At 40.6% G+C, this 12321-nt stretch overlaps 1 protein-coding gene across 5 annotated transcripts in view; it reads right to left on the bottom strand.

The window, feature by feature from the left end:
• Positions 1-12321, bottom strand: part of CNTN5 (contactin 5) — a 1277146-nt gene that overhangs the window by 458931 nt on the left and 805894 nt on the right. The window contains exon 1 of one of the 5 annotated variants that reach the window (XM_072795137.1): positions 6114-6237. The exons of the other annotated variants lie outside the window; for them this stretch is intronic. The gene's annotated coding sequence lies outside the window, so the exon portion shown is untranslated. Of the gene's footprint in view, positions 1-6113; positions 6238-12321 lie in introns of those variants that run through there. 5 annotated transcript variants of the gene reach the window in all.

Below are 12321 nucleotides of genomic sequence, written 5' to 3'. Positions count from 1 at the left end.
TATAAATATTTTCTCCTGGTAAAATGAAATAATTTGATTAGAAGCCACGTTATTATAGTTTTCATAGTAGGTGTGTCCAATACATAGTATGTATACATAAAGAAAAGTTATTTGAGTTCTTCTGGTATTTGGCTGTTTTTTTTTTTCTTTGACACAGAGAGAGAGAGAGAGACTATTTGCACATTGAGAAGGGGGGCAGAAGACAAGGGAGAGAGAATCCCAAGCAAGCTCCATACCCAGCAGGGAGCCCAGTGTGAGGCTCGATCTCATGACCTTGAGATCATGATCTGTGTCAAAATCAAGAGTCAGAAATGTAACCAGCTGAGCCACCTCTCAGATGCCTGGTATCTGGCATTATTTTGTTAATCCAACACGCATAGATGATGTCCCAGTGAGAGTTCTTTATTTAGGGATTCAAAGATTTTGTCCCAACCTTTCAGGCATTTATACTGAAGATATATATAATGTTTAGATTATATAAAAAAATGGAACAAAAGAGCAATGTATAATATGCTACTGATATATAGAGAGGAGAAGGATACACAGAGGGTATTGAGAAGAAAAAGTGACATTTGAAGCAAACCATGGATGAATAAAAGTTCTCAAGACACATAGAGATCAAAGACACATAGAGATGGAGGACGTGCAGAGATGGAGGACACATGGAGATGTTAGACACACAGAGATGTAAAATACATAGAGATGGAAGACACACAGAGATGGAGGACACACAGAGATGGAGGACACCTAGTATAGTACCTGGCATAAAATAGGTGTTTTTTCATGTTGTTAAGGCAGAAGCAACTGATTCTTCCTCCAGTAACTGATATTCACTTATTAAATTAATGTATGTTTATTATATGCCAATGATTGTATTTATTTTTAAGGATTCACAAACATGATCATGATATTTAAAGCATTTATGTCTCTTAGTGGAGACAAACAATAATTGTGGTGTATGACTGCTTTAAGAAAAGAGTATACAGTTTCATATGTTTACATGTGAATCTGTATCATAAACATAGTAAAGAATCTATTGCCTTTTTCATTGGTTTGCTAATATATTGATGTGAGATCCAATTCCTGAAAACCCTGAGGCAAAGAGTTTCATTATGACGCACATTAAAAGAAAATTAAAAAAGGGGGGGGGGGCTCCTGGATGGCTCAGTCAGTTAAGCATAGGCCTTCAGCTCAGACAGATCATGATCCCAAGGTCCTGGGATCAAGTCTCGCATCAGGCTCCCCACTCCATGAGGAGCCTGCTTCTCCCTCTTCATCCTCCTGCCACTCCCCCTGCTTGTGCTCTCGATCTGTCAAATAAATAAAATTTAAAAAAGAAAATAACTAATTGTAAAATTAATTAGGGAGTTTAGGGTATGTCTTTTTGAAGAAAATGACACCAGAACTGAGGTGTGATGAAGAGAAAGAGGGAGATTTAGAACCAGGGAATGAGAATTTCCATTGGTTAGGCTCTCAATAAGACCCTATGGGCAAATGACTTTGTGGCATCAATGAAAGGCAATGTAGGGCTGATGCATTGTACCATATGGGAGCCAAGAGTAATAATATCATTCAGAAAGAGCACTCAGAATGAGGACAGAAGAGGGCTAAAGATAGAGTACTAAGTGCCAGGGAAGATAGCAGCAGAATTTTATGCCAGAAGAGAAGGCATAAAAGCAGGAATAATAATGGAGACAGGATAATATCTATTTCATTGTAGGTGTTCAGTAAATATCTAGTAGAAGGATAAATTTCTTTGTCTGGCAAAGGAAACAAACAAAAAGTATATAATAACTATAGTATCCTAAATCTTAATAATATTAAATTAAAAATATTAACATTTTTAAACTATTCTACAGGTCATACAGTTAAAAATATATGCCAAGCACCATTTAAGGCACTTGGAATATACTAGTAAGCAAAATAATGATCCCTGATCTTATGGATGTCAAGAAGCAGGCTTACATACCTTTCTCCAGGTATTTCTTGTATAAGTATTATGAGATTGATATTAATAGTATCCCTATTTCACCGGTGAGAAAGCAATCCTTAACTTGTCCTAAATTTTCCTAGTGGGAGATTATATTTGAACCCAGATTTCAGGGCTTTAAGTCACATAAACAGAGTTTTAAAAAATCTGTCATTACAAAAAAAGGTCTCAACGTTCTGAGAAAAATGAAGAAAAAATTTATGGAAAACAGGGCATGTGGTGTATAACTTGAAAGCTGATGTGAGATGACAATAGTTATAGAATTAAGAAGTCACTCTAGGACAGTATATCTGTATGAGGCAAAGAGGAGAAGGGATATTACAAATCACCTAGTAAATAATAAATGTGCATCAAAAGTGGAGATGATAGCTGGAAAGTTTAGTTGAGTGCAGATGTGCAGTTCCTTAACTTGTATTAGTACTCAGTGGAACATGATTGTTTTTAAGCAGAAGGACGTCTTGATAAGAACTGAAGTACAGGAAAACAAAGTGTGATGATCAAATCATTCAAGGTGTGATGATCAAACTCTCCCATTAGTCCAGGTAGAAATTACATTAAGGATTTCAACTAGGGTGGTTGCACTTTGGTAAGGAAAGGATGGATGTGTGAAAATTATTTGGAAATTGGTTCATATGGCAGACTAATAAGAGGCAACGAAGACAGGCAATCAATCAGTGATGTTCCTGAGTCTGATATCATTAGTCTGATATCATTAGTACAACCTACAAAAGAGAAATTCTGAAGCCTGGCAGATTTTTTTATGGCAAGGAGATGAATTGAAATTGTGGTGCTAAAGGAGACATTCAACGGGATGGCACTAGCTATTAAAAGTAAAAGACAGAAACAAAGACATGGATTTAGGAGATATGAATTTATCCTACATAAAGATAATAGTTGAAAATGAGACAGTGTCTGAGGTGGTTTATAGACATGAGAGAGAGTTAAAGGGAGGAGAGGGATGGATGGAGTGAGAGAGAGACAGATAGACAGAAAGTCGCCCAAAACTTGGGAATGCCTATACACAGTAAAAAACAAGATTAACAACAGAAACAAAACAGATACTAAATATTACGTGGAGTATCAGGGAGGAAAGACATTAAAAGAATGTGATACATAAAAGTAAATTCTCTTAAACTGATGAACCTTATATAGGTGAAATACTGATCTAGTAATGAAGTAGTTTTAAGATATGTGAGCATCACATTAAATATCAGGATAGGGTGAAGGCAATGTTGTCAGGCAGTAGGTAAATCAAATTAAAGCCAACATTTTTATTGTAGCTTTTGGCAAAGACACAATTTTGGGTGGTTAGAATTTCTTATAAACTTCAAATGTGATGAAGGTGATTTTTTTGTAAATTCTACCATTTACGTGAGAGTATAATTCAATGAAAGGACCTATATTCTATATAATGCTGACATTAAAAGACTATTTCAGGAATAACTGCTCAATTTAAGTATGGTCAGGAGACCTCAATATCATTAAAAATCAAGTGTAAAATGTGGAGGAAGATGAAACTGGAACACCCATGCATTTTACTGTTGAAGAGTAAAAAACTCTAAATTATTTTTCCAATAGAATACAGTGTTTACTATTGTGGTGTTCTTAACTTACTATTTAAATCCCACTATCCATCCACTGCATAACTTCTAAAGAAGCATGTTTTATTTCTCCAATTTTTTGCCACATGCTTGATATCTGAATACTAACTTCTACCACACTCTTCTAGTGGAAATTCTGTCATTATATTCAACACTGCTCTCTTTATTGACAAATACAGTTCCTTTATCCTTATTACCCATAAATAAATTGACTGAATTTGATGTGGTTGGCAAATCTTTGTACTGGAAAATATCTCCTTCATCGTTTTCCATGATTTATACCACTCAGTTTCTTTATCTCCCAGTCAATAACTGCTCTCATTGATTTAGTCCTTCTAAATAAAGGAAAAAAATGTCTGTTATTTCATCTCTTATTGTATTAAGCTACTCTTTGATGGGAAAAAAGTAACTAACCTATTCCCTACTTTACCCTTCACTGACAGAGAGGCCGTAGATAGATATATTGCCTCAAACACAAGCTAAGCTAACTTCCAATTTCCTTTCTTATGCTAATACTGTTTTTTTTTTTTTGCTAATGCTGTTTTTTAAAAAAATATTTTATTTATTTATTCATGAGAGACAGAGAGAGAGAGGGAGAGAGAGAGGGAGAGAGAGAGAGAGAGAGAGACAGGCAGAGGCAGAAGCAGACTTCCTGCTAGGAGCCTGATGTGGGACTCCATCCCGGATCCTGGGATCACACCCTGAGCTGAAGGCAGAGTCTCCACTGTTGAGTGTCCCCACTAATGCTGATTTATAATCTTTATTTGAATTAAAATTTTATAATAAAGTAGTAGAACCTTATAGCCTTGATTGAGGATTCAGTCTTTTTAGTGTAAGAAAAATACTTAACCAAACACACACAATACACACACACACACACACACACACCTGCACATTAACCTTTAGAATTTATCATCATTAATGTAAATTGAATCACCAGGTTATATGCTCTTTGTATGCAATTGAGAAAAGCCAGCTCATTTGTTAAATTAGGTCTTAGGAGGTGGAAATTTCTCTAACAAGCTATTATTATATTTGTGGAAGAGTAGAACGTCTGGTGAGCTGCTGTTCTCTAAGATCCTTTTTTTCTTTTCTTTTTCTTTTCTTTTTTTTTTTTTTTTTTCCTCTAAGATCCTTTTAAAGCTAATCATTTGAATCATCTGTCTGGCCTTGTGTTTTTCTATTAGTGTCATTTACCAGTGATTCATCATTTGAAAGGTTATATATGATTAATAATTAATCAATAATTATGTTCTAAACTTAATAATGAAATATATTTTAAATTTCATTTTAAAAGAAATAGGTAATTATTAAAGCTAGATTTTAACACAGGATCATGTTAAAATGTACATGAGTTTTTTTGTTCTTTTTTTCCATCCTGTGCAAGGTTATAAATTTTAAGAATGAGGTAGCCTATATAATCTATGAATAAAGAAAAGCAGTTCTGTTTTATAGCTTTATAGGGAGATGATAATCTGTCTCTATGGCAGAGGCCGCGGCGGGGGGGGCAGGGGGAGAAAATAACATCTGTTAAAGCAAAGATGTAGGTTAAAAATTTGTGGCAGAAGAGTTTCAGTGGACCCCGAGCAAGACAAATATTTCTAGTTCAAAAAGACAATGTAAGATATGTGTATTAAAATATTTCATTTTTCCTTAACTAGTACTGCTGAAATGTGTTTGACAACATCCAAGAAAATCTCATTTTTGAAATGACACGGAGGTGCCACAGCTGTACAGGCAGACGAGACTATGTTGACAGTTAATTTTCATCTTTTATATATAAATACCATTTAGCCTTGTGCATATTTATAACGCCCTGCGGATCGTGTTAGGGAGAAAATAAGCCGAGCATCATCAGATCAAGAGGCACACGTTTCGTCACCCTGGGCTGAAGGTGGCGCTCGCCCCCCCCCCCCCCCCCGCGGGGCGCGTTGCTCCTGGGCCCTCCGGCGCCCCGGCCTGCTCGCCCCGGCTGCGGCCCGCCCCGCCCCGACTTCAGCCCCGCTCCTGCACGTTCGCCCCGTCGGTCCCTTCCCTTCCGGGGTATCGCTGGGGGCCCCGCCCGGCCCTGCGCGTGGCTGCCCTCAGGGAGCTTGGGGATGGAGCCGGACGGGGTTAGGGGCACCACACGAAGGGGACAGCCCATCCCGAGGCACACTAATGTCCCTTACCCCCCCCCAAAAAAAATTGCTGCGGCTGAGGCCTCCCGGGAGCCAGGGACACGCCCTCCAGGCTCCGAGGCTCCGAGGCTCCGAGGCCGCACCCGCGACGCCCGGCATCTGGGGCGCACCCCGCTGGGCCGAAGCTCGGGGGGGCCCGGGGCTCGGGAGCGAACCGCGACGCGGCACTGGACGTGGCGGAGGCTCTTGGCTCAGACGCGCACTGAGCGAGCCGGGTCGGCCCCGGGGGCTCTGCGGGGACCGCCGCGGCGACCGGGACGCCCGGACTCCCCGCGCGCTAAGGTGGGACTGAACGCGGAGCCCCCAGATAGAGAGACTCAAGGCGTGACCTGCGGACCATACTTATCGCTTGCTTCCGTTAGCGAGCCGTGGCCCGGGGCAGCATCGGCGGCTCCTCCACCCGGCTGGGCTGAGGCCCACGACGGGAGCCGCGGTCACAAAATAAGCAGTTGGGACCGCCCCCCACCCGGCCCCCAACCACCGCCCCCACCCGGCCCCCGCCCCGCCCCACCCGGCCCCCGCCCCGCCCCACCCGGCCCCCCACCCCGCCCCCACTCCGCCCCCACCCGGTCCCCGCACCGCCCCCACCCCGCCCCCACCCCGCCCCCCGCACCGCCCCCACCCCGCCCCCACCCGGCCCCCGCCCCGCCCCCACTCCGCCCCCACCCCGCCCCCACCCGGCCCCCATCCCGCCCCCACTCCGCCCCCACCCCGCCCCCACCCGGTCCCCGCACCGCTCCCACCCCGCCCCCACCCCGCCCCCCGCCCCGCCCCCACTCCGCCCCCACCCCGCCCCCACCCGGCCCCCACTCTGCCCCCACTCCGCCCCCGCCCGGCCGCCCCGGCGCCTGCAGCCACGCTGCCCTGCAGCACCGTCTACTTTTCTGTTCCCGGAGCCCGAGGGGCCCGCACGAGCCGCGGGCTGACCAGGGCGAGCTGGGAGGAGCAGCTGGTGGCCGAGGAGCCCGGCCGCAGGGGCAGCCTCCCAAGCTCCAGGGCGGAGATCCTGCCCCGCACCAGCGCAATGCTCTCCTGCCCCGGGGGCCTCTACCTGCGGCTCGGAAAGGACCCGTGGGAGGCGGCCCCGGGGGATATGGCGAACGACAGCATCAAGGATCTCGGCTGCAAATACCTTATTCTTATCTGAGAATGTGAAGGCACTACCTGGGCACCTGAAGCCTTTTGAGACCCTCATGTCCCAGCATCAGTCCTCCTCCATAAAGTACAACCCACTGCACTTGCTGCTGATTCACCAGGTCCTGGTCCCGGGCTACCTGCCCTTCTTGCCCCTGCTCTTGCCCTGTGGCTCACCTCGGCACCCGGCCCAAGCTCAAGGCTTTAGCGACCTCCCCGGGGCACCTAATCATCTCTATCAGCAGCAAGGGGAGCAGGGAGAGGTCGTGGCACCCGTGGCAGGAGGCAGGAGGTAAGGATGCCTGCCTTCCTTTCCCCAGGACCAACAAAATTTCCAAGAGAGAGAAAATAGTTAAGTAGGCTATCTGGATATCTTTAATTTCTAAGGTTAGGTCTTATTCTAAAGTTAGTACAACTGCAACAGACTCAATGGAGCTTATTTTGAAAAAGACACCGTTACTGAGACCACCACAGTCTCCATGTATCTCCTGAACCCATTATGACCTAGGATTGATAGTCAAATTGCATGAATTCTATTTATTTTACCTCTAATAATTTGGGCTATTTTGAGTTCCACGTGCACAATATTAAAAACCAATAAGAACTTCTTGACATAATATGAAACTATGCACCATTTGCTTTATTTGAAAAAAAAAAAAAATAGCGTCCGAGTGAAAGTAGTTGGCACGTGTGCTCTCTGAGTAGCATTGTACCGGCATGATCAATCTGAATAGATGAGCCCCTGGGATAAAAGAAACCAAAGAGTAGTCATATGTGAATACACTGAAGTATAAATCAAAAGTAAGAATAAGAATGTATATATCAGGTATACCACACAGATTAAGTTCAAGTCTTTAAGCGATGTGGCCACAAGTAGAATACAAGACCTTTATCATTTCAATTTCCCGAACTCAAAATGGGAGTCTGTGAGACCACTCAGTATCACTTTAGGATTGTTTGGGTGAACTAATGGGATATCATAAGCAGAAACTCCGCAAAAATTTTTTTAAGAGATCTGGATCTAGAATCAGATAGAACAAGACTTGAATTTCGCTTTTGCATTTTATTAACTATGTTACATTAGACAAATGAGCTCTCTCCCTCAGACAGCTTCCTAATTTTTAATATGTTTAAATGTGGAGTGGATAATGCATAAGTTATGGTATTTTTTCTTTGTAATTCAATATAAAATTATATGCAAAAAGCTTACCTCAGTGTTTGGCATATAATAATCACTTAATAAATCTTAGTAATTATTGTTAGCGTTTTCATTATATACTATTAATGCTTATATCATTAAATATAAATACTATATAAGTATATAACAGTTTAAATTAATTATGCAAATTCATAAATATTTTCATAATGATGTTCATTTCAAAGCAAAGATAGTCTTGTTTTTCTTAATCTCATAGCAGGTGAATCAATTAAGATAAAAAACATTTAGATAATATTTTAATTTTTTAAAATAATATTTTAAGAAAAAACTAGAAAAAGTCTCTAAAATACAAAATATGAAATTGAGAAAAAACTGGCATAAAATGTTCTCTAGAGGAAAAAATATCATCCTATTTATCTGTCAAGAATATTTTTTGAATCAAAACAAGTAAAACATTGATAACTTTTTCAGTTCTTGTGGTCTTATAATGGAATTAAAAAATAATTGTAATATAAGCCTTCTGGATGTGCTTGCATATTAGTGCATAGGAACTTAGATTTTTTAAAAATAAACGTGCTAGTTCCATCTCAGCAATTATTTGTTTTTTTGTGTGAATTTAATGACTGCATATGAAATTCCATAAACTGTAATTTAAGTGTCTGCTACAGTTATGATTTCTTAGGTGGATGATTTACTATGTTTATGAAAACAGAATTAATATTAATCACTTCACTTGATCTTCTTGCTGACAATTTATAGACATGTTTTTGTTATTTTGTCATGACAGATGTGATCCTTTTAAAACTCTAATTTCTTGTGATCGACTATAGAAGATAATTCTCTAAATTCATCTTCCTATTAAGAATTGGGAAATAAATACTTTTTAATTTTCAATATTTTAAAAATATTAATTATATCAAATATTACTTCTGGATCTTTTGACATGTATTGTAGCAGTAGCACTGGTTAGATACCCTAATGTTGACAACTAAAATACAATAACGTTTACATATACATTCTTAAAGAATTTAAGAGCAAGTTTTGCCACTTGGTTTGACAAATTCTGTGTCTGTACTAACTCTAAGTTTACAATCTATGAAATCCAGGCTACGAAATGAATGGGAAACGTGCATTGCTAATAGGATCAATAGAGAGATGTTGCTAGAATTCTAGAATCACTTTTAAAAAGTAAATTTAGAGAGCTTTCTTCTACCTGTGGCCAGAGACATATCTGAAATTACTTTTATAAAAAAGTGACTTTTAAATATTTCTTCAGAATCCTTTAGTTTGCTTCAGACTTCTATTACAATATGCAAGATATTACCAATAGTATGCAAAATAATGTATAAAGATATTACTAACTTTAAACTGGATATTAATACCTGTTTGATATCAGTATTAATTATATCCATTAATAACATAGGTGTTAATGTCCATTTTCTAATAATATAACTACTCTGTATGGAGCTTTATAATTTCTAAAATGTTTCTGCATAAATTGTATTACCTATTTTGATTTTCTGTTGCACTTGTTAGAGAGGACTAGGAATATACCTCTTAAGGAATCATTCTTCTCATAAGTCTCAGAAGGGGATTCTTTTTGAGGGCAGTGGCCACTATGGTGCTGTAGGATATTCATTCATTCACTTACTCACTCTGCAAACCTTCACTGAGTATTGGCTATGAACTTGCATGTTAGAAGTTGGGTTATTAAACTAAAGTAAATAAGTGAGACATACAACCTGTCTTCAGAGAATTCGGTCCTATAGACTCAGTAGTATGCTCAAGTTCAGAATGCCTCTTGGGAGCCAAGGTGGTTGTCATAAATAGTTGCAATGCAATGTAACAAGAAAAAAATATACAAAGTATATGTGAGAATATATATTCTCACATATACATACAGAGAGAGAGATGGGGGACGGAGACAGAGAGGGTTGGGGGGAGGTTAGTTGTTGAACGATAGCCCAGCAGGCAGGTAGACTGTCACGTATGACAAGAATGAACTGCTCTTAGAACAGTGCAAATACTTCACTATAGCCTGAGTAATAGAGAGAAAGCTGGAAAAGCAGACAGAATCTAAATAATAAATTGCCTTGAGGCCATTTGTGGAAGTTTGCCCTTTATTCTAGAATGGAATTGAAGACTTTCAATGTTTTAAGGACAGGCTGATCAGATTAGTGTTTCTTGGGTAGGAGGAAAAGGAGATAAAATGATCCCTCTGCATCCATTGAGATAAGGGTATCTTAATCTGAACCTCCTACACAGACTCAAGCAGCATCATTTACAATTTGAACGAGGCTCCATTGCAATAAATTGAAGAGAACTTTTATTAAAAAGCTCCTATTTCAGACACATAAGTAGACTTATTAGGATTTATAATGAAAAACCCCATGTGCACTACCAGAATTTGCCTAAAGTATTAAATCTGACTCAAAATAAAGACAAAAAATAAAAGCGTTTTCTTTATTTGCTTTAATGAAAAAATGGAGAAAGCTCACATAGAAACTGGGGCCATGAATTCACAGGTGCTGAGGCCCTTCTGAGCTATGTACAGTTAATTAGTTGGTCTTGACTAGAGGTTATCTTCCTGGTTTCTCTCCTTTCCATTCTTTAAACTTTTTTTTTTTAATTTTTATTTATTTATTCTAGTCACACACACAGAGAGAGAGGCAGAGACACAGGCAGAGGGAGAAGCAGGCCCCATGCACCGGGAGCCCGACGTGGGATTCGACCCCGGGTCTCCAGGATCGCGCCCTGGGCCAAAGGCAGGCACCAAACCGCTGCGCCACCCAGGGAGCCCTCCTTTCCGTTCTTTAGAGTGAGACAGCGCTCTACCATCAGCATCAGCTGAACCTAATCATCATGTGATTCTTCCACGACGTGTTATAAAATTATGGTGAGAGTAAAGTGGTTTCTACTCCTCTTAAGATAATTGTTGCATTGGGGCACCTGGTGGCTCAGTGGCTGCATGCCTGCCTTCGGCTCAGGTGATCCCGGAATCCGGGATCAGTCCCGCATCGGGATCCCTGCATGGAGCCTGCTTCTCCTCCTTCTGTCTCTGCCTCTCTCTCTGTGTCTCTCACGAATAAGTAAACAAATCTTTAAAAAATATATAATAGATGTATTTTATTGAAAAACAATCAGGACTGTAGAGGATATGAAATGAAAATTCAGGGACGCCTGGGTGGCTCAGCGGTTGGGCGCCTGCCTTTGGCCCAGGTCGTGATCCGCGGATCCGGGATCAAGTCCCGCATCGGGCTCCTTGCATGGAGCCTGCTTCTCCCTCTGCCTGTGTCTCTGCCTCTCCTCTCAATCTGGGTCTCTCATGAATAAATAAATAAATCTTAAAAAAAAAAAAAAAAAGAAAAAAAAAGAAAATTCATGCTGAAAGGAACGGGAAAATATTTTTGGAAATTGCGTAGCTCCCCGAATGGTTTTAAGATGGTCCTTTACTTAATTGAAGTTTGAAGGTTAAGATGTGAGAGTTGAAACTCTAAATTTTATCTTAGTTCATATAGTATCGTACAGCACTTAGTATCTTCTGTACAGCAGAATATTTCCCTGGAACGGGGTCAAAATCTAGAGAATACCTACAGCTTACTTGGAAAGGAGAAATTTATTTCACTAATTAGACTCTTTTTCTTGATTTTTAGAATCTTCGACACAGACTCCCTACTATCTCCCGCCGAATACCACTATAATATACTTAAATGCTTTGCATTCTGAATTCTCTATCATTACTAAAATTGGTTTTTAAAGGTCTCAAAGTCCAAAAATTTAGGGGGTGTTATTTGTAGTATTCGACAAGGGTGACAGTTGCCATCTTAAAACTGAATGTCACTTAAAAAATATAAAACTGGGGTAACCCCGGTGGCCCAGTAGTTTAGCGCCACCTTCAGCCCAGGGTGTGATCCTAGAGACCCAGGATCGAGTCCCATATCATGCTCCCTGCGTGGAGCCTGCTTCTCCCTCTGCCTGTGTCTCTGCCTCTCTCTCTCTCTGTCTCTCTCTCTCTCATGAATAAATAAATAAAATCTTTTTTAAAAAAACCTGAATGTCATTTGTACTTTATTTCTCTATTTTATTAGCTTTCTTCTGCATCTCTTGGCTTATTCCATTATTGTCTCCTTTACTAACTCCTTTCTTATTACCTTTCGCTGTCTTTCCACCAGAGAAATGTGTATATTCCTGAAGGTTAGGTCCTTAGTCTTCTTTTCTTTCTAGTACAATTTCTCTTGGTGAAACATCCTTATGATT

The sequence above is a fragment of the Canis lupus genome, chromosome 23, assembly GCF_048164855.1.
Source record: "Canis lupus baileyi chromosome 23, mCanLup2.hap1, whole genome shotgun sequence".
NCBI classification, from domain to species: domain Eukaryota; kingdom Metazoa; phylum Chordata; class Mammalia; order Carnivora; family Canidae; genus Canis; species Canis lupus.
Note: the sequence above shows the minus strand (reverse complement) of the source record. Positions and strands in the feature narration are given on the sequence as shown.